At 41.7% G+C, this 22,830-nt stretch overlaps 1 long non-coding RNA gene across 2 annotated transcripts in view; it reads left to right on the forward strand.

The window, feature by feature from the left end:
• Positions 1–7,651: 7,651 nt before the first annotated feature.
• LOC308625465 overlaps positions 7,652–22,830 on the forward strand; it is a 79,041-nt gene continuing 63,862 nt past the window's right edge. For both annotated transcript variants that reach the window (XR_014017102.1, XR_014017103.1), the window contains exon 1: positions 7,652–7,745. This is a non-coding gene — a long non-coding RNA (uncharacterized lncRNA). The remainder of the gene's footprint in view (positions 7,746–22,830) is intronic.

Consider the following 22,830-nt stretch of genomic DNA (forward strand, 5'->3'; position numbering starts at 1 on the left):
TGTAAATACCGAGGTGCCTGCAGTAAGAGAAGAATAACATCTTATTCCCACTCTTTCACCTGCTTAGGGAAGGCTTTACTGATACTTCCCTGGGCCTGCCTGACAGTGGGAAGAGAATGGTGAGGGCAGGTTTTCCCCTCCATGAAACCAAGAATTGCTTGGAAAGTTGGTTGCTGAGGTAGGGGGAAGAGGTCCATGAATTGTCCATACCTTTCCAAGCATCACTTCCTGAAGGAAGCCTTTTGTGGTCCCCCCAGTGTAGACTAGCTTCCCTTGTCACCTGTTCTCCTGGAACAATTTTCCTCTGGAGTATTTATCTCTTTATGATTATTTGTATGTTTCTTCTAGACTGTTAGCTTCACAAGGGTGGTGATCATGTCATTTTTGTTTTTGTTTTTTAACGTCATCCATTGTATCTCTATGTGGCATTTGCTAAATTTAATTGAATAAATGAGTGAATTCTAAAAGGAAAGGAAATCTATTGTTTTGACAAAAGTTATATATAAAAGTACAAATATGTACACAATACAAGCACTAAAAATACTTGACAGATATGCATAAAATATTACATTGATTTTGTTTTAGTTGTAGGATCTCAAGTTATTTTTATTGCCTTTGTAATTTGTAAAATTTCTACAAAGATGTTAAGTACTTTTCTAATCAGAACGGAAATTAAGCAAAGAATACACCATCTGCGGGCCTATGTTAATGTTAATGTTTAGGCCCTGGAGCCAGAAAGGACTGGACTTGAGTTCTGCCTCTGCTACTTACCACCCATGTGACCTGGGGCAGGTTATTACCTCAATGACTATCAGTTTCCTCATCTGTGAAGTGGGGATCATCAAAGAACGTTGGCTTAAGGTGGATGTGAGGATTTAAGTTGGAGAACACATGCAGCACTTGGTAATAAATGCTTAAGAGTTGACTGTTATTATTACTTTGGAAGAAAAGACCTCTTTCCCTTGGCATTATAATGAGTTTCTACTGCAAATATGTGTGTAAATCCATTAGGTTATAGTTAATAATATTTTAATACTTAACTTCAGCTTTGTTTAAAATTTAAAATAATTTAATGCATCACCAACAGGTGGCAGCATATATGGTTTCTTCACAATATTGGGCCTGCCTTGGTGTTCCTTGCTGGACAACTTTGCTTGTTAGAATCTGTTTTAAAAGGAAGAGACTGTTGAGTTTATCTAATTGGACTCCTTCAATTTACATATATGGAAACCTGGAGATGAAGTAAAAACAAAGAGCACAAACTGTTCATTTGTCAAAAAGGGCGGGTTTGGGGGAAGAGATGGTGAGAACAGTCTCTGTGTGTACTTCACACTGAATTTGGGCTATTTCCACAATATTCCTTTTAGCTAGTCAAATAAACTTAGAATATATTTTTTTCTGTTCTCAAATGGAAATATGAATTTGGGGAGTAAAGAATATATTTCTTAGTCATGCTAAATAAATGGTTGATGAGCCTCAAAATATGGAGATTCCCCTACCCCACCTCCTTTAAAAAATATTTTCCAGTTGACAGAGGCATTGCCCTTTGTTAATCAATGGACCTTCACAATAAGGGGGAATGATTATCATTTCTATTTTACAGACTAGGAAATGGAGGCTCAGAGAAAAAAATGCCCTCATAGGCAGAAGACATGAATTCAAATCCAGCTCATTCCTTCATTCATTGAAAACAAGCATTTATTAAGCTCCTGGTTTGTGCCAGTACTTTGCTAGCTTCTGGAGGTGCATAAGCTAACAAGGAATACGCCTCCAAAAGGTCTTGGTCTGTGTCCTTACAGGACTACAGTGTTTGAACTTCAGGACACCAAATTTCTGCCTCTTTCCACCACACACACATCTGCACATCACCCTGAACACATAGTTGATACCCAGCAAATACTTGTTAACATTGAGCAGCCTGGTCACGCCCCACAAAGGCCCTTGAGGCCAGTGAATTGCAGTGAGGGTTTTACTGTTAGTCAAACATTACAGGCTCAAAACTATTTTTGTTTAAATTTTATTCAATTTACTTAAACTAAAAAAAAAACTGCCCCCAAAAGTTCACTCATTTCTCCCACCCCCCGACTCCCCACCTCTGGCCACCACCCCCCACCCCCACCAGTCTATTCTCTGTATCCATAAGCTTGGTTTTTGGTGGGGTTTCTTGATTTGTTTTTTGTTTTTAGACTCTATATATAAGAGAGATTATATGGTGTTTGTCTGTCTCGGTCTGACTTATTTCACTTAGCATAAGATCCTTGAGGTCCATCTGTATTATCATAGATGGCAAAATTTCATTCTTTGTTATGGATATATTTATACATATATATGTATATATATATTCATAAGTTCTTTATCCATTCATTCGTCAGTGGACACTTTGGTTGTTTCCACATATTGACTGCTGTAAATAAAGCTTCAATGAACATGGGAGTGCGTATATCTTTTTGAATTAGTATTTTCATATTCTTCAGATAAATAACTAGAAGTGGATTGTATGCTAATCCTGTTTTTAATTTTTTTTTTTTTTTTTTTTTTTTTTTGCGGTACGCAGGCCTCTCACTGTTGTGGCCTCTCCCGTTGTGGAGCACAGGTTCCGGACACGCAGGCTCAGCAGCCATGGCTCACAGGCCCAGCCGCTCCGCAGCATGTGGGATCTTCCCGGACCGGGGCATGAACCTATGTCCCCTGCATCGGCAGGCAGGCTCTCAACCACTGCGCCATCAGGGAAGCCCTGTTTTTAAGTTTTTGAGGAAACCTCATACTGTATTCCATGGTGGTTGTACCAATTTACATTCCCACCAACAGTGCACAAGGGTTCCCTTTTCTCTACACCCTTGCCAACACTTGTTAGTTCTTGTGTTTTTGATCATAACTATTCTAACAGGTGTGAGGTGATGTCTCATTGTGGTTTTGATTTACATTTCCCTAATGATTAATAATGTTGAGTATCTTTCATGTACCTGTGGCCATCTGTATGTCATCTTTGGAAAAATGTCTATTCATACTTCTGCCCATTTTATAATCAGATTGCTTGGGGGTTTTTTTTCTGTGTTAAGTTGTATGAGTTCTTTCTATTTTGGATATTAGCCCCTTATCATATATATGATTTGCAGTTACTTTCTCCCATTCAGTAGGCTGCCTTTTCATTTTGTGGATCTTTTCTTTTGTTGTGCAGAAGCCTTTTACTTTGATGTAGTCCCACTTGTTTATTTTTGCTTTTGTTTTCTTTGCTTTTGGTATCAGATTCAAAAAATTATTGCCAAGACCTATGTCAAGGAGTTTACCACCTGTGTTTTCTTCTAGGAGTTTTATGGTTTCAGGTCTTACATTTAAGTCTTTAATCCATTTTGAGTTAATTTTTTGTGCACAGTGTAAGATAGTGATTTGGTTTTATTCTTCTGCATGTGGCTGTCCAGTTTTCCCAACACATTTATTGAAGAGACTCTCCTTTCTCCATTATATATTCTTAGCTCCTTTGTTGTAAATTAATTTACCATATATGCTTGGGGTTTTTTTCTGGGCTTTCTTTTCTGGTCCATTGATCTATGTGTCTCTTCTTATGCCAATACCATACTGCTTTAATTACTACAGCTTTGTTATATAGTTTGAAAGCAGGGAGCATGATGCCTCCAGCTTTGTTCTTTCTCAAGATTGCTTTGGTTATTTGGGGCCTTTCATGGTTCCATACAAATTTTAGGATTGTTTGTTCTATTTCTGTGAAAAATACCATTGGAATTTTGATAGGAATTGCATTGAATCTGTAGATTGGTTTGGGTAGTGTGGACATTTTAACAATATTAATTATTCCAGTCCATGAGCATGGAGTCTTTCCACCTATTTGTGTCTTCTCAATTTCTTTCATTAAGGTGTTGTAGTTTGCAATATACAGGTCTTTCACCTCCTTGGTTAAATTTATTCCTAGGTGTCTTATTCTTTATGATGCAATTGTAAATGGGATTATTTCCTTAATTCCTCTTTCTGATAGTTTCTTATTAGTGTAAAGAAAAACAACTGATTTTTGTGTATTGATTTTATATACTGCAACTTTACTGAATAAATTTATTAGTTCTAACAGTTTTTTGATGGAGAACTATTTTTTTTAATATCTAAGGATTTATTTATATATTTATAATCTCTGCTGCTCCAGAAAGCACTTAGGGACTGCAGGATATCTGCATATCCAATGAAGTCTTTGCATGTTTTTTGGTGTGTGTTTGTTTATTTATTTATTTGTTTAGTTATTCATTTATGGCTGAGTTGGGTCTTTGTTGCTGTGCATGGGATTTCTCTAGTTGCGGTGAGCGGGGGCTACTCTTCGTTGCAGTGCGCAGGCTTCTCATTGTGGTGGCCTCTCTTGTGGAGCACAGGCTCTAGGCACGCAGGCTTCAGTAGTTGTGGTGCTCGGGCTCAGTAGTTGTGGCTCGCGGCTCTAGAACTCAGGCTCAGTAGTTGTGGCGCACAGGCTTAGATGCCCCGCGGCATGTGGGATCTTCCCAGGGCTTGAACCTGTGTCCCCTGCATTGGCAGGTGGATTCTTAACAACTACGCCACCCGGGAAGTCCCGTTTGCATGTTGAATAATGGCCCCAGACTTCTTTTTAAATGTGCAGGAAAAGCTGGACCGACACGGTCCCAGTGGACTGCTAGATGGCAGTAGAAGCGCACGCTGTCTTTAGACTCTGGTCAATAGATCTCACAGAGAGGAAGGGGCTTTCAGGGGTAGCTGGTTCATTCCCTGCCATTTTACAGGTAGGAAAGCTAAAGCCCCAGGGAAAGACACTGACCAAGGCTAGGTAGATAGCCAAACAATCTAAATTGTATACAGATTGCTGAATTTTGTGATTTAATATTTGTAGGAAAAATTTCCTCATGGATTCATTTGAAAACTATTTAAGATATCTGGTGTAAAAAAGTTTTTTTTAAGTAGCAGTACAAACAAATAGAAATGAGATTAAAAGTAAGTCTGCCTCCCACCTGAACCCCATATTCCCACAGGTGTCTTCCCCAGAAACCCCGCTGCTGGCAAGTTCTTGTGTAACTATCCAGAAATATATTTAATTAAACACACACACACACACACACACACACACTTGGCTGTGGCACATTTGTAATATCTAGACTGTGTGTGTGTGTGTGTGTGTGTGTGATCAGATGGATATAATGTGTGCATGGAGTATAAAATAATATGAACAGAAGTGGGAAAGCTGTGGACCCCAGGAAAATGTCTCCTTCACCTTCTCAATCTTGCTGGGAAAAAAAAAAAAAAAAGAAAGTTCATGAAGTGGTTTCTAAACTCTGGAGTGGCTTTATTTTTACCATTTCTCTGTTGATTTAACAGATTAAAACTCTGCCAGAGACACCTATAGTATCGATCTTGGTAAATCCTGCCTTCTGAAGCTCTCCCTGATGTAATTAAATTACTGTAAATACAATTAGAAGGCCCCTCTAGGTGGTCTGTGTGACACCAGCCTTAAAGGAATTGTCTTGAGATATTTGAACCAAAGTAAAGAGCAAAGTGGCGGAATCCCCTTAATCTTTGGGGGTCAATCCTTTGAGGATTTGTGGCCATGAAATAACAGGCGATTGGTTTTAGACGTGGAAAGCAGCCCTTTCAGGAGATATTTTTCACAGCCCTCACTGGCCTTCAGGGTCAGTGTAGGGGCTCCAGCCCCTGTTGCCAGCTTCCTGACCCCCCAAATCCCTCCACCAATGATTTGCAAATTCTGCTTCCAATCTGGAAGAGGAAAGTCTGAGTAGTTAGTACTTTGCATCCAACACCTTTTACATAGCTTTGGGAGCTGTTGCTATGTGGTCCACGTGTGTTGCTCAACAAGCTTAAACTTTGCATAGCCCGTGCTAAACTAATTTGCGTCAATTTGTCTACATCATGCGAACAATCGTTCTGAGAGTCTTGAATAGAACATACAAGGCTGCTGATAAAGGCCCTCGGAGCAGATGCCGCCGGCCATTCTGTGGGGCCTCACTGTGGCTAGTTCTTCACCATGGTTTCTTCATATCCTAGTGACAATGTTAGTTTTTCCACCCTGGGGTTAAAACTTTTTTTTTTTCTAAACAATGGACAGCACTATACAACTGGCACTCCAACTGACTTTTTTTGTCTTTTTTTTTTAAAGAAAGACATGGCTGTGGCTGAATTCTAGCCTTAATGTTTCCTAATCACTTTCTTTCCCCCAAGTTTCAGAGAAAGCAAGTGGAGTTAAATTATTTAGAAAGGATTTGTGCAACTGTGACAAGGTGCTTTTATTATTTGTCATTGTTTTGGACTAAAATTTCAAGCTAAAAACATCACTTGTAACTAAACTTGTATCACTGATACAAGACAGACAAAGTAATTTGTGCTATATGAACTCTAGGAAATAATATCACATTTAGGAGAAACTTAGATTTTTTTTCAAAGCCAGATCTGGAAATGTATTGCTTTGGTTGGTTGGGGAAGGCACCAGAGACCCTGGGGGAGCTAATTGAATCTCTCTATGAATTCCACTCAGTCTATGGTTTATTCACCTGTTTGTGGGTTTTGTCATTTTGTAATGCCTCTTCCCACATTAACCCATTTATTTAATGATCTAAAAACTACACTGCAAAAACTAATAAATGTCTAAATGTTTGCAATTGTGTTGTGTCAATATGTCTACATAGGAGTAACCAGTAAGAATTTATTAAATTCAGTAAATGATTATTGAGTGCTTCCTATATGCCAGCCACCCTTCCAGGCACTTTGGATATAGAAGTGATATAGTGTTTGCTATTGTGGCATAAGAAACAGACACTAAACAAACAGACTAGTAAATAACAGGCAGTGGGAATGCCAGTTAGTGGGGATTGTTAAGAAGAAAACAACGCAAGAGGGAGGAGGTATGGGGATATATGTATATGTATAGATGACTCACTTTGTTATACAGCAGAAACTAACACACCATTGTAAAGCAATTATACTCCAATAAAGATGTTAAAAAAAAAGAAGAAAATTTAAGGGAAGAAGGTGGGCAAAGAGCTACTTTGGTTACAAAGGACAGAGAAGATATCACTGATGAGATGACGTTTGAACAGAAACTCAAGGGAGGGAAGGAACACATCCTGAGAATGTCAATGGTCCTGGCAGAGGGAACAGTGGGAGCCAAAGTCCCCTAGGTGTGGGAATGGCTTTGCATGTTCATGACCAGTGCAGCTGGAGAGCAGGGAACTAGGGTGCAAGAAGGCAGGAGATGAAGTCCCCAAGAGATGAGGATAAAGAGAAATGGCAAATGCTGTAGCATCATGGATATCTCCACTATTCAGTGTCACAGTGAATCTAGATATCAGCAGACCGATCCCTGGTCTCTCAAGCTCTACTTGCAGACAAGAAAGAAAAAGGTGGGCTGGCTGATAGGATCTGGAGCTGATTATAGCTATTTCAATTTGAAAAAAATTAGATTTGAGCTGCTCAAAATCATTAGTAATTGTTATGAACTGAATGTGTCCCCCCTAAAATTCACATGTTGAAATCTTAATCCCCAGTGTGATGACATCAAGAGGTGAGGCCTTTTGAGAGGTAATTAGGTCATGAGGGTAGAACCCTCATGAATGGGATTAATGCCGTTATAAAAGGGACCTCAGAGAGCTTTCTGCTGTCTCCACCATAGGAGGACCCAATGAGAAAACGGTCATCTGCAACACAGAAGAGGGCCCTCACCAGAATCCCACCATGCTGGCATCCTGATCTCAGACTTCCAGCCCAGAACTGTGAGAAATAAATTTCTGTTGTTTACCAACCTATGGTATCCTGGTATAGCAACCCAAATAGGCTAAGACAATAGTTAAAAATTTCTTAAAGTTAGAGCAACAATGAGATGCAACTTTTCTACCAGTGATCTGGCAAAAATTAGAAAGCTGAATAATACCAAGTTTCAGTGGAGACAGGGGGACAGTGGAACCCTCCTGTACATCTCATGTGATGGTAGACAAGAACAGCCATTCTAAAGAACAATCTGGAATTATTTAGGCAAATTAAATATCTGAGATATCCTATGACGTAGCAGTGCTGTTCCTAGTATTCATACATTCCATAGAAATTCTACTGTGGAAAAAAGACGAGAGCCTAGGAATTTAAAAACAGGACTTTGTAAGAATTGCATTGCAGGGAGAAGGGAAGGAAGTGCTCACCAACCAGGACCTGGGGGGCACCACATCCTGGTTTCATATCACATCAACACTATATACTTTCTTTTTACCATAAATACAGCTTGTGATCCCTCCAGGAGTTGCTAGTGCAGATCTCATACATACTGGAGGGCTGAGCTACTCACCTTCCAGCAGCAAGGTTGACTACTAGCCCTCCTCCCTGACTCTGTCAGGGGTCAACCCACCTCCCCAGCATGCGCAGGGCCAAGGCCAGGGTACAAATGGAGGCCTACATACCATGAATAAGTCTTTAAAATTTATAAAGAAAACAGTCAAATATGTTCTGTCCTCCTCCCTTGACAAATATTCCTTCATGACAACCTAGAAGGTGACACTTGAACTTAGAATTCTTGGACTCCCTGGAACATGGAGGAGCCAGCTCCCAGCCTGCAGCCTGCTCCTCTGCTCTTTCCCCTCTGGACCAGCCTGCACCAGGAGGAGAGTTGAGGGCCTATGTGAGGACATCCAACCTGCACGTCCAAGCTCCAACCATACTCCCACTTCCCACCGAACAGCTGCTGCAGGGCTGCCCCTCAGGCCTAGCAGCTCTATTGTTTTTTTCAGAAAGACATTAAGGAAGAGGATGTCACAGGCCCCATAGGTGAACTTGGGATACTCTGAGGTCCAGAGGGAGCATGTCTCCTTAACCCTGTGGACTCTTTGTCCCATGAGGTGTGATACAGCTAGAAAAGGGTCAGAGTGGAGCCCTGTAAAATGAGGGGACCAGGGCATGGGCCCCACTTTCCTGGGTATGAAGGTAGTACTTTTAGAAAAGTAAGTGGGGCCAGGTTGTGATGATAGGGCTTTGAATGCCATGTTATGGAATGTAGACTTTATTTCTTGAGCATTAGGGAACCATGATGGGTTTTTTTTTTTGATTATTTATTTTTGGCTGTGTTGGGTCTTCATTGCTGCACGTGGGCTTTCTTTAGTTGCGACGAGCGGGGGCTACTCTTCATTGCGGTGCGCGGGCTTCTCATTGCGGTGGCTTCTCTTGTTGCGGAGCACGGGCTCTAGGCACTGTGGCTCGTGGGCTGTAGAGTGCAGGCCTAGAGTTGTGGTGCACGGGCCCAGCCACTCCGTGGCATGTGAGATCTTCCCGGACCGAGGCACGAACCCGTGTCCCCTGCATCGGCAGGCGGACTCTCGACCACTGCGCCACCAGGGAAGCCCAACCATGATGGTTTTAAAGCAGCGCTTTATGATAGTAAAACTAGACATAATAGTAGAACCATTCTGAGACAATTAAAAGTCAAACTGCCCCAAATACTAAGATACCACTTACTAGCTATGGAGCCTTAGGTGATTCTCCTTAACTTCTCTGGGCTTCAGTTCCCCATCTGTAAAACAGGTGAATTGGACAAGATTGACAATGTCAAAAGTCCCTTCTGTCAGGACCTCAGTTTTTCTTGTCTGTAAAACAAGTGGGTTGAAGCAGATCAGGGATTCTCAACATGCGACCACTGCGCCACCAGGGAAGCCCTCATTTTTTAAAATATTTATTTATTTATTTATTTATTTGGTTGCACTGGGTCTTAGTTGCGGCAGGTGGGTTCCTTAGTTGCGGCTTGCTGGCTCCTTAGCTGTGGCATGTGAACTCTTAGTTGTGGCATGTGGGATCTAGTTCCCTGACCAGGGATCGAACCTGGGCCCCCTGCATTGGGAGCGTGGAGTCTTAACCACTTCACCACCAGGGAAGTCCCAGGATCTCATTTTTTAAAGTTCCTCCAGGTGACTGAGAACCCCTGGACCTGAAGATACTCTCCAAGGTCTTTCTTCCCTCTCCACCTGAATTTCTCCATGTGAAAAAGAGCACTTTGGGTAATATCATCAGTCTTCTCTTATATATAAAGCTCCTCTTATTTTAGGGACCCAAGACCTTCCTGAGGCTCAGTGATTCGAACAAGCCAGGGCTTTGTCAGAGGAGGAACCATGGCTCTGAGGGAGGCCCTTCTGGTCATGGGGTCACCTGCATTAGTGTGAAGCAGCAAGTGGGAGCTGGGGCTTGAAGCCTAGGCAGACAGGTGCTGCTCGTGAGAACCCGTGGATGGAGCTGCCAAGGTTGGGACTTGGCACGGGGGAGGCCACTTCTCAACCAGAGTGAATGGCTTGATGCTTCCTGGCAGCTCCTCAGTTCGGCCAGGCACCTGCAGGCCACCCCTTCTTGGCAGGTGAGGAGGAGCAAGGAGAATAGGGCTTTTCTTGGGCTGTTCCCCAGAACAATATCTCTTGACATCTGGGGAGACAAGGGGTGGAAAAGATAAGCCTCTGCGTGTTCCTCTCAGCCTGCAAAATCCTTGTGGGTGGCAGGAAAGGGAGTTTGTGTTGAAGTGCCACTTTCCAGCTCTACATCTGGAGCTTAAGATGTTCCGGGCACCGTGAATGAGTCCGGCTGATGCTTTGTATCAAATGTAAAGTGGCCTCTTTTCACACGGTTGGCACTAGGGGCCAGTGACTACTCGGTAGAATCCAGAGCTCGCCAGGAACTTGACAGGGCCAAGCATGGGGTCTGAATTGCGTCTCTGTGGGGCAGCAGGGACAATGCCGTCACCATAGAACAGGATTCTCAAGCCTGGAAAGGATGAAGTCCTTCTATTAGAGACCAGTGTGTTCCCTCTGTCACCGTCCACCCCTCCTGGAGCCCAGGCCTCAAGTACAAGGACCACAGATTCCACACAAGACTCTGGGACATGACGTCTCAGTTCTGGAGATTGGATACCAAAATATCAGAATGTCCGGGATAATCTTACAGCTTATGTGAACAACAGGAAAGAATACTATTTTAATAAAGATTGTCCCTGGAAATCTGAGGTTCACATTAAAGTCATATTTACCACTTATTTTTCATGAATTAAGGATAAATTTTATTTCCAAGCTCTTCAAAGATTATTACGAACATAAACTATCCTTTTAAAAGTGTGTCAAGGGCTTCCCTGGTGGCGCAGTGGTTGAGAATCCGCCTGCCGATGCAGGGGACACGGGTTCGTGCCCCAGTCTGGGAAGATCCCACGTGCCGCGGAGTGGCTGGGCCCGTGAGCCATGGCTGCTGGGCCTGCGCGTCCAGAGCCTGTGCTCCACAGCGGGAGAGGCCACAGCAGTGAGAGACCCGTGTACCGCAAAAAAAAAAAAAAAAGTGTGTCGAGTTAAATCAAAATAACATCATCAGGGCTTCCCTGGTGGCGCAGTGGTTGAGAGTCCGCCTGCCGATGCAGGGGACACGGGTTCGTGCCCCGGTCTGGGAGGATCCCACATACTGCGGAGCGGCTGGGCCCGTGAGCCATGGCCGTTGGGCCTGCGCGTCCGGAGCCTGTGCTCCGCAGCGGGAAAGGCCACAACAGTGAGAGGCCCACATACCGCAAAAAAAAAAAAAAAAAAAAAATAACATCATCAAAGTTAAACACTTGTGACATTAAGAATTCTTTTAGGCTGTAATATTTTCACATTACTTTGTTTTAACCATTTACAGTGTTCTGCAGGTCACATTTTAAAGATTTTTTAAAGACATGAAATAATGTAGTATTTTCTAAAAGTACAACCACAACCATAAAGTAGAGCAACTTGAGAAGACCAAGATTAAGTCTATTTCATATACCACATGGGACAATCTAATACACAACACAGCATTAATTTTTCCAAACATGTTTTCTAAGAAATAGTTCCCATGTTTAGTGTTAAAAATAAAATAATCTTCTCATTTACAAAAACAAAAACATCATTTGATTAGTAAAGCCTATTCTTCCCCCAGTTTTGTATTTGCTTGTCTTCGTTTAGAAATTGTAAATTCATGAGAAAAGAACAAATTTTTGTTATAGTATAAAACACTTAGGAATAATTACAGATATTTAATTTTTTAAAAAATAAAAATGTTTTCCTTCTTAAAATGTAACCATTCAGAAAATGAAATATATATAATATTCCAGGTATAGAAACACCAGTAATTCACTTGTGAAAGAGATGTACTTTAATATATTTCATGATAATGGTTTGGTTTGCCTTAAGTATAAAGCACTTCACCGAAAGAGCCAGGTCATTATTATTTAAAAGTTTACTCCTTCACCCAGTTTCCTTATTTGAATCGATTCATCAATTTCTATAGAATTTTGGCCACAGGAAAGGTCTGAATTATCTAAAAGTCATTTGGCTAGAGAAAAGTGTTAATCTTGATTTGTGGAGGCAGTTATTCACTACTTCGTGCTTGAAAGTATTCCTCAGCAAACTTCTTCCCCACAGTCTTCAGAGCAAAGCCCACGATCTGGGCTCCCAGAAGGGGTTGACTCCACCCGGAATTTGGACCAGCAGGGCAACCTTCCAGGCCTTCTGCAAGCAGTACTGCCTGAGGCCTTGATCTCCACCCTGGCCTCCCATGTGAGCTGCTCCACCAGGGGAGTGCCAGGCTTCCAGGGTGGATAAGTGGGGCTGGGTTGAGCCTTGAGGTCTTCACCCTTGCTTATACCTTCTCTGTGCTGGTTCATCTTCTAAGATCCTTAAAAAACAACCTACAATGGTATTATGGTCTGAATTATGTTCCCCGCCCCCCCACCCAAAATTTTATGTTCAAGTCCTAACCCTCAATATCACAGGATGGGACTGTATTTGGAGATAAGGGTCTTCAAGAAGTAATTGAGTTAAAATGAGGTCATTAGAAGAGGCCCTAGTCCAATATGACTTGTGTCCTTATAAGAAGAGGAGATTAGGACATAGACAACACAGACAGAGGGACAACCATGTGAAGACACAGCCATCTACAAGCCAAAGAGAGAATCTCAGGAGAAACCAACTCTGCTAACACCTCGATCTTGGACTTCTACCCCCAAGAACTGTGAGAAAATAAATTTCTGTGGCTTAAGCCACCCACTCTGTGGTGTTTGTTATGACAGCCCTAACAAATTATTACGGATGGAGATACTATTATTCCCATTTTACAGCTGGGGAAACACTGAGGTTCAAGGACATGAAGCTGCTTGCTCACGTCTGTGGATCCCTGATTCAAACTCTGCTCTCATACTGAAACCCAAGCCTCTCCCACTAGGCTGTGCTTCCTGTAAATCCAGGAAGCAGGTGGGAGAGAGTGTGTATACAGCAGAGCTTGTTACTAAAAGAAGACAAGGGTGGAAGAACTTGTTTGTGCTCCTCAGTTTGACCAGCTATAGAGACATTTTTGGTGTCTGAGACTTCATAAATATTATCAATAAGGCTTCCAGGGAGGGTTTAGAAAAGTAAGGGATTAAAGAACTGGATCAGTTTGTTTCTGTGTTAATCAGGGTTCATGTGATTGCTAGAAACAAAAACCTATTCTCCCTGCTTAATCAAAAAAGGGGTAGGAAGGATATGGGGGCATCTCATGGCCTCCAATGACAGGAGATGCAGTCAAGCCTCGGAAAGTACCTGAACTAGAAACTCTGTTAGCCCCTCTCCCACCTTGCATTTGATAGATGCTCAGAGCTTTTATGGGGAGATTCCCCAATTCACTAGTGACTGAGGGACTTTGTGAAATTTCCCATTTGTAGAGACTCCTGGTCTGGCAGTATGGAATCAAGAAAGTGTAGTTCTAAAACAGAACTAGAGTGAAAGGCCTCTGGCTTCTGGAGCCAAGATAGACTGAGGTGTGCAAGCAGACCCTGCAGCCTACTTACTAGCTAAGTTATATTGGGAAAGCTTTGTTGCTCAGAGACTCAGTTTCCCCCATTGGAAAATAAGGATAATAAAGCCTGTTTCAAGAGGCACAGTGCCTGCCACATAGTGTCAAATGTACGTACCTTCCTCCCCCCCATCACTTCCTGAGATAGAGGTGGCGTCTGCTAGAAAACTCCTGTGGGGTTACGATCAGCCAGGAGTTCTCAACATCTGACACTAAAGGGGCACCCCACAGCTGGAGCTAGGGGATTGCAACTGTCACTTAGGAATGGTGATGTGCACTTTTTCTCTTTACATATTAACACTTGCCTAGAGTAGGAATCTATACCACCTTCTCTTCACCAGAAAGGCTTTCTTCCCTTGCTTGAAGCCCCAGAGGCTCTGGCTGGGCTTCAGGGAGAACTAAGAAGTAAAATATCCATCATACAATTTTTATAGATAGGAGGAAAAAAAGGGAAGAAGTGGTTTTGTATATTACTCTAATTGGCAAAATCAGGAAGTAATGCAAACCACAATGTGACCTGCATTTTAAAATTCTTTTCTGGTACCCTATTTTATTTTATTTTATTTCATTTCATTTCATTTTATATTTTAACATCTTTGTTGGAGTATAATTGCTTTACAATCGTGTGTTAGTTTCTGCTTTATAACAAACTGAATCAGCTATACATATACATATATCCCCATATCTCCTCCCTCTTGCGTCTCCCTCCCACCCTCCCTATCCCACCCCTCTAGGTGGTCACAAAGCACTGAGGTGATCTCCCTGTGCTATATGGCTGCTTCTCACTAGCTATCTATTTTACATTTGGTAGTATATATAAGTCCATGCCACTCTCTCACTTTGTCCTAGCTTACCCTTCCCCCTCCCCGTGTCCTCAAGTCCATTCTCTATGTCTGCGTCTTTATTCCTGTCCTGCCCCCAGGTTCTTCATAACCCTTTTTTTTTTTAAGATTCCATATATATGTGTTAGCATACGGTATTTGTTTTTCTCTTTCTGACCTACTTCACTCTGTATGGCAGACTCTGGGTCCATCCACCTCACTACAGATAACTCAATTTCGTTTCTTTTTATGGCTGAGTAATATTCCATTGTATATATGTGCCACATCTTCTTTATCCATTCATCAGTCGATGGACACTTAAGTTGTTTCCATGTACTGGCTATTGTAAATAGAGCTGCAATGAACATTGTGGTACATGACTTTTTTTTTTAATCTTTATTTGAGTATAATTGCTTTACAGTGTTGCGTTAGTTTCTGCTGTATAACAAAGTGAATCAGCTATATGTAAATATATATCCCCATATTCCCTCCCTCTTGACCCTCCCTCCCACCCTCCCTATCCCACCCCTCTAGGTGGTCACAAAGAACCCAGTTGATCTCCCTGTGCTATGCACCTGCTTCCCACTAGCTATCTATATTACATTTGGTAGTGTGTATATGTCCATGACACTCTCTCAATTCGTACCAGCTTCCCCTTCCCCTTCCTCATGTCCTCAAGTCCATTCTCTATGTCTTTATTCCTGTTCTGCCACTAGGTTCATGAGAACCATTTTTTTTTAGATTCCATACATATGTGTTAGCATACGGTATTTGTTTTTCCCTTTCTGACTTACTTCACTCTGTATGACAGACTCTAGGTCCATCCACCTCACTACAAATAATTCAATTACTTTTCTTTTTATGGCCAAGTAATATTCCATTGTATATATGTGCCACATCTTCTTTATCCATTCATCTGTTGATGGACACTTAGGTTGCTTTCATGTCCTGGCTATTGTAAACGGAGCTGCAATGAACATTGTGGTACATGACTCTTTTTTTTTTTTTTGCGGTACGTGGGCCTCTCACTGCTGCGGCCTCCCCCGCCGCAGAGCACAGGCTCCGGACACGCAGGCCCAGCGGCCATGGCCCACGGGCCCAGCAGCTCCGCGGCACGTGGGATCCTCCCAGACCGGGGCACGAACCCGCACCCCCTGCATCGGCAGGCGGACTCTCAACCACTGCGCCACCAGGGAGGCCCACATGACTCTTTTTGAATTATGGTTTTCTCAGGGTACATGCCCAGTAGTGGGATTGCTGGGTTGTATGGTAGTTCTATTTTTAGTTTTTTAAGGAACCTCCATACTCTTCTCCATAGTAGCCGTATCAATTTACATTCCCACCAACAGTGCAAGAGGGTTCCCTTTTCTCCACACCCTCTCCAGCATTTGCTGTTTGTAGATTTTCTGATGATGCCCATTCTAACTGGTGTAAGGTGATACCTCATTGTAGTTTTGATTTCCATTTCTCTAATGATTAGTGATGTTGAGCATTCTTTCATGTGTTTGTTGGCAATCTGTGTATCTTCTTTGGAGAAATGTCTGTTTAGGTCTTCTGCCCATTTTTGGATTGGGTTGTTAGTTTTTTTGATATTGAGCTGCATGAGCTGCTTGTAAATTTTGGAGATTAATCCTTTGTCAGTTGCTTCATTTGCAAATATTTTCTCCCATTTGAGGGTTATCTTTTGATCTTGTTTATGGTTTCCTTTGCTGTGCAAAAGTTTTTAAGAGTCATTAGGTCCCATTTGTTTATTTTTGTTTTTATTTCCATTACCCTAGGAGGTGGATCAAAAAGATCTTGCTGTGATTTATGTCAAAGAGTGTTCTTCCTATGTTTTCCTCTAAGAATTTTATAGTGTCTGGTCTTACATTTAGGTCTCTAATCCATTTTGAGTTTATTTTTGTGTATGGTGTTAGGGAGTGTTCTAATTTCATTCTTTTACATGTAGCTGTCCAGTTTTCCCAGCATCACTTATTGAAGAGACTGTCTTTTCTCCATTGTATATCCTTGCCTCTTTTTTCATAGATTAGTTGACCACAGGTGCGTGGATTTATCTCTGGGCTTTCTATCCTGTTCCATTGATCGATATTTCTGGTTTTGTGCCAGTACCATATTGTCTTGATGACGGTAGCTTTGTAGTATAGTCTGAAGTCAGGGAGTCTGATTCCTCCAGCTCTGCTTTTTCCCCTGAAGACTGCTTTGGCTATTCGGGGTCTTTTGTGTTTCCATACAAATTAAAAATTTTTTTGCTCTAGTTCTGTAAAACATGCCATTGGTCGTGTGATAGGGATTGCATTGAATCTATAGGTTGCTTTGGGTAGTATAGTCATTTTCACAATATTGATTCTTCCAATCCAAGAACATGGTATATCTCTCCATCTGTTGGTATCATCTTTAATTTCTTTTATCAGTGTCTTATAGTTTTCTGCATACAGGTCTTTTGTCTCCCTAGGTAGGTTTATTCCTAGGTATTTTATTCTTTTTGCTGCAATGATAAATGGGAGTGTTTCCTTAATTTCTCATTCAGATTTTTCATCATTAGTATATAGGAATGCAAGAGATTTCTGTGCATTAATTTTGTATCCTGCTACTTTACCAAATTCATTGATTAGCTCTAGTACTTTTCTGGTGGCATATTTAGGATTCTCTATGTATAGTATCATGTCATCTGCAGTGACGGTTTTACTTCTTCTTTTCCAATTTGTATTCCTTTTATTTCTTTTTCTTCTCTGACTGCCATGGCTAGGACTTCCAAGACTATGTTGAATAATAGTGGTGAGAGTGGACATCCTTGTCTTGTACCTGATCTTAGAGGAAATGCTTTCAGTTTTTCACCATTGAGAATGATGTTTGCTGTGGGTTTGTTGTATATGGCCTTTATTATGTTGTGGTAGGTTCCCTCTATGCCCACTTTCTGGAGAGTTTTTATCATAAATTGGTGTTGAATTTTGCCAAAAGCTTTTTCTGCATCTATTGAGATGATCATATGGTTTTTATTCTTCAAGTTGTTAATATGGTATATCACATTTATTGATTTGTGTATATTGTAGAATCCTTGCACCCCTGGGATAACTCCTACTTGATCATGGTGTATGATCCTTTTAATATGTTGTTGAATTCTGTTTGCTAGTATTTTCTTGAGGATTTTTGCATCTATATTCATCAGTGATATTGGTCTGTAATTTTCTTTTCTTGCAGTATCTTTTTCTGGTTTTGGATCAGGGTGATGGTGGCCTCGTAGAATGAGTTTTGGAGTATTCCTTCCTCTGCAAGTTTTTGGAAGAGTTTGAGAAGGATGGGTGTTAACTCATCTCTAAATGTTTGATAGAATTCACCTCTGAAGCTATCTGGTCCTGGACTTTTGTTTGTTGGAAGATTTTTTTTTTTTTTTTTTTTTTTGCGTTATGTGGGCCTCTCACTGTTGTGGCCTCTCCCGTTGCGGAGCACAGGCTCCGGACGCGCAGGCTCAGCGGCCATGGCTCACGGGCCCAGCCGCTCCGCGGCATGTGGGATCTTCCCAGACCAGGGCACGAACCCATGTCCCCTGCATTGGCAGGCAGACTCTCAGCCACTGCGCCACCAGGGAAGCCCTGTTGGAAGATTTTTAATCACAGTTTCAATTTTATTACGTGTGATGGGTCTGTTCATATTTTCTATTTCTTCCTGGTTCAGTCTTGGAAGGTTATATACCTTTCTAAGAATTTGTCCATTTCTTCCAGGTTGTCCCTTTTATTGGCATAGAGTTGCTTATAGTAGTCTTTTAGGATGCTTTGTATTTCTGCCATGTCTGTTGTAACTTCTCCTTTTTCGTTTCTAATTATATTGATTTGAGTCCTCTCCCTCTTTTTCTTGATGAGTCTGGCTAATGGTTTATCAATTTTGTTTATCTTCTGAAAGAACCAGCATTTACTTCTATTGATCTTTGCTATTGTTTTCTTTGTTTCTGTTTCACTTATTTATGCTCTGATCTTTATGATTTCTTTCCTTCTGCTAACCTTGGGTTTTGTTTGTTCTTCTTTCTCTAGTTCCTTTAGGTGTAAGTTTAGATTGTTTATTTGAGATTTTTCTTGTTTCTTGCGGTAGGCTTGTATAGCTATACACTTCCCTCTGAGAACTGCTTTTGCTGCATCCCATAGGTTTTGGATCATCGTGTTTTCATAGGCATTTGTCTCTAGGTATTTTTTGATTTCCTCTTTGACTTCTTCAGTGATCTCTTGGTTATTTAGTAAAGTACTGTTTAGCCTGCATGTGTTTGTGTTCTTTATGTTCTTTTCCCTGTAATTGATTTCTAATCTCATAGTGTTATGGTCAGAAAAGATGCTTGAAATGATTTCAGTTTTCTTAAATTTACTGAGGCTTGATTTGTGACTCAAGATGTGATCTCTCCTGGAGAGACCCGTGCACACTTGAGAAGAAAGTGTAACCTGCTGTTTTTGGATGGAATGTCCTATAAATATCAATTAAATCTATCTGGTCTGTTGTGTCATTTAAAGCTTGTGTTTCCTTATTAATATTCTGTTTGGATGATCTGTCCATTGGTGTAAGTGAGGTGTTAAAGTCCCCCACTATTATTGTGTTACTGTTGATTTCCTCTTTATAGCTGTTAGCAGTTGCCTTATGTATTGAGGTGCTCCTGTGTTGGGTGCATATATATTTATAATTGTTATATATTCTCCTTGGATTGATCCTTTGATTATTATGTAGTGTCCTTCCTTGTCTCTTGTAACATTCTTTATTTTAAAGTGTATTTTATCTGATATGAGTATTGCGACTCCAGCTTCCTTTTTTTTTTTTTTTTTTTTGCGGTACGCGGGCCTCTCACCGCGGTGGCCTCTCCCATTGCGGAGCACAGGCTCTGGACGCGCAGGCCCAGCAGCCATGGCCCACGAACCCAGCCGCTCCGCGGCACGTGGGACCCTCCTGGACTGGGGCACGAACCCGCACCCCCTGCATCGGCAGGCAGACTCCCAACCACTGCGCCACCAGGGAAGCCCCCAGCTTTCTTTTGATTTCCATTTGCACGGATATCTTTTTCCATCTCCTCACTTTCAGTCTGCATGTGTCCCTAGGTCTGAAGTGGGTCTCTTGTAGACAGCATATATATGGATCTTGTTTTTGTATCCATTCAGCAAGCCTGTGTCTTTTGGTTGGAGCATTTAATCCATTCTCGTTTAAGGTAATTATTGTTATGTATGTTCCTATTACCATTTTCCTATTGTTTTGGGTTTGTTTTTGTAGGTCCTTTTCTTCTCTTGTGTTTCCCACTTAGAGAAGTTCCTTTAGCATTTGTTGTAGAGCTGGTTTGGTGGTGCTGAATTCTCTTAGCTTTTGCTTGTCTGTAAAGCTTTTGATTTCTCCATCGAATCTGAATGGGATCCTTGCCAGGTAGGGTAATCTTGGTTGTAGTTTCTTCCCTTTCATTACTTTAAGTATATCATACCACTCCCTTCTGGCTTGTAGAGTTTCTGCTGAGAAATCAGATGTTAACCTTATGGGAGTTCCCTTGTATGTTATTTGTTGCTTTTCCCTTGCTGCTTTCAATAATTTTTCTTTGTCTTTAATTTTTGCCAGTTTGATTACTATGTGTCTTGGCATGTTTCTCCTTGGGTTTATCCTGTATGGTACTCTCTGAGCTTCCTGGACTTGGGTGGCTATTTCCTTTCCCATGTTAGGGAAATTTTCAAGTATAATATCTTCAAATATTTTCTTGGGTCCTTTCTCTCTTTCTTCTCCTTCTGGGACCCCTATAATGCAAATGTTGTGTTTAATGTTGTCCCGGAGGTCTCTTAAGCTCTCTTCATTTCTTTTAATTCTTTATTCTGTTGCCCAGTGGTCAATACCACCACTCTGTCTTCCAGGTCACTTATCCGTTCTTCTGCCTCAATTTTTCTGCTATTGATTCCTTCTAGTGTATTTTTCATTTCAGTTATTGTATTGTTCATCTCTGTTTGTTTGTTGTTTAATTCTTCTAGGTCTTTGTTAAACATTTCTTCCATCTTCTTGATCTTTGCCTCCTTTTTCCGAGGTCCTGGATCATCTTCACTCTCATTATTCTGAATTCTTTTTCTGGAAGGTTGCCTATCTCCACTTCATTTAGTTGTTTTTCTGTGGTTTTATCTTGTTCCTTCATCTGGTACATAGCCCTCTGCCTTTTCATCTTGTCTATCTTTCTGTGAATGTGATTTTTGTTCCACAGGCTGCAGGACTGTAGTTCTTCTTGCTTCTTGTATTTAATTTTTGATAGTTTGATTAATATATGTCTTGGCACATTTCTCCTTGGATTTATCCTGTATGGCACTCTCTGTGCTTCCTACACCTGATTAACTATTTCCTTTCCCATATTAGGGAAGTTTTCAACTGTAATCTCTTCAAATATTTTCTCAGTTCCTTTCCTTTTCTCTTCTTCTTCTGGGACCCATATAATTCGAATGTTGGTACATTTAGTGTTGTCTCAGAGGTCTCTGAGATTGTCCTCAAATCTTTTCAGTCTTTTTTCTTTATTCTGCTCTGTGGTAGTTATTTCCACTATTTTATCTTCCAGGTCACTTATCCATTCTTCTGACTCAGTTATTCTGCTATTGATTGCTTCTAGAGAATTTTTAATTTCATTTATTGTGTTGTTCATCATTGTTTGTTTCCTCTTTAGTTCTTCTAGTTCCTTGTTAAACGTTTCTTGTATTTTCTCCATTCTGTTTACAAGATTTTGGATCATCTTTACTATCATTACTCTGAATTCTTTTTCAGGTAGACTGCCTATTTCCTCTTCATTGGTTTGGTCTGATGGGTATTTACATTGCTCCTTCATCTGCTGAGTTTCTCTGTCTTCTCGTTTTACTTAACTTACTGTGTTTCGGGTCTCCTATTCACAGGCTGCAGGTTTGTAGTTCCCGTTGTTTTTGGTGTCTGCCCCCAGTTGGTAAGGTTGGTTTAGTGGGTTATGTAGGCTTCCTGGTGGAGGGGACTGGTGCCTGTGTTCTGGTGGATGAGGCTGGATCTTGTCTTTCTGGTGGGCAGGACCACATCCAGTAGTGTGTTTTGAGATGTCTGTGACCTTATTATGATTTTAGGCAGCCTCTCTGCTAATGGATGGGGTTGTGTTCCTGTCTTGCTAGTTGTTTGGCATGGGGTGTCCAGCACTGTAGCTTGGTCGTTGAGTGGAGCTGGGTCTTTGCGTTGAGATGGAGATCTCTGGGAGAGCTTTCACCATTTGATATTACGTGGAACCGGGAGGTCTCTGGTGGACCAATGCCTTGAACTCGGCTCTCCCACCTCAGAGGCACAGGCTTGACACCCGGTCGGAGCACCAAGACCCTGTCAGCCACATGACTCAGAAGAAAAGGGAGAAAAATAAATAAATAAAATAAAGTTATTAAAATAAAAAATAATTATTAAAAATTTAAAAAATTAAAATATAATAATAAAAAAAGAAAGAAGAGAGCAACCAAACCAAAAAACAAATCCACCAATGATAACAAGCGATAAAAACTCTGCTAAAAAAAGCCCAAAGAAACGGACAGACCAAACCCTAAGACAAAATGGTAAAAGCAAAACTATACACACAAAATCAGAAGCATACACTTACACACTCACAAAAAGAAAAAGAAAGAAAATATATATCGTTGCTCCCAAAGTCCACCGCCTCAATTTTGGGATGATTCATTGCCTATTCAGGTATTCCACAGATGCAGGGTACATCAAGTGGATTGTGCAGATTTAATCTGCTGCTCCTGAGGCTGCTGGGAGAGATTTCCCTTTCTCTTCTTTGTTCGCACAGCTCCCGGGGTTCAGCTTTGGATTAGGCCCCGCCTCTGCGTGTAGGTCGCCTGAGTGCGTCTGTTCTTCGCCCAGACAGGACGGGGTTAAAGGAGCAGCTGATTCGGGGGCTCTGGCTCACTCAGGCCGGGGGGAGGGAGGGGTACGGATGCGGGGCAAGCCTGTGGCTGCAGAGGCCAGCGTGACGTTGCACCAGCCTGAGGTGTGCCGTGTGTTCTCCCGGGGAATTTGTCCCTGGATCACGGGACCCTAGCAGTGGCAGACTGCACAGGCTCCCGGGAGGGGAGGTGTGGAGAGTGAGCTGTGCTTGCACACAGGCTTCTTGGTGGCCGCCGCAGCAGCCTTAGCGTCTCATGCCCGTCTCTGGTGTCCGTGTTGAGAGCCCCAGCTCACGCCTGTCTCTGGAGCTCATCTA

This window comes from Mesoplodon bidens (assembly GCF_964165515.1).
Source record: "Mesoplodon bidens genome assembly, chromosome: 11".
Taxonomy (NCBI): domain Eukaryota; kingdom Metazoa; phylum Chordata; class Mammalia; order Artiodactyla; family Ziphiidae; genus Mesoplodon; species Mesoplodon bidens.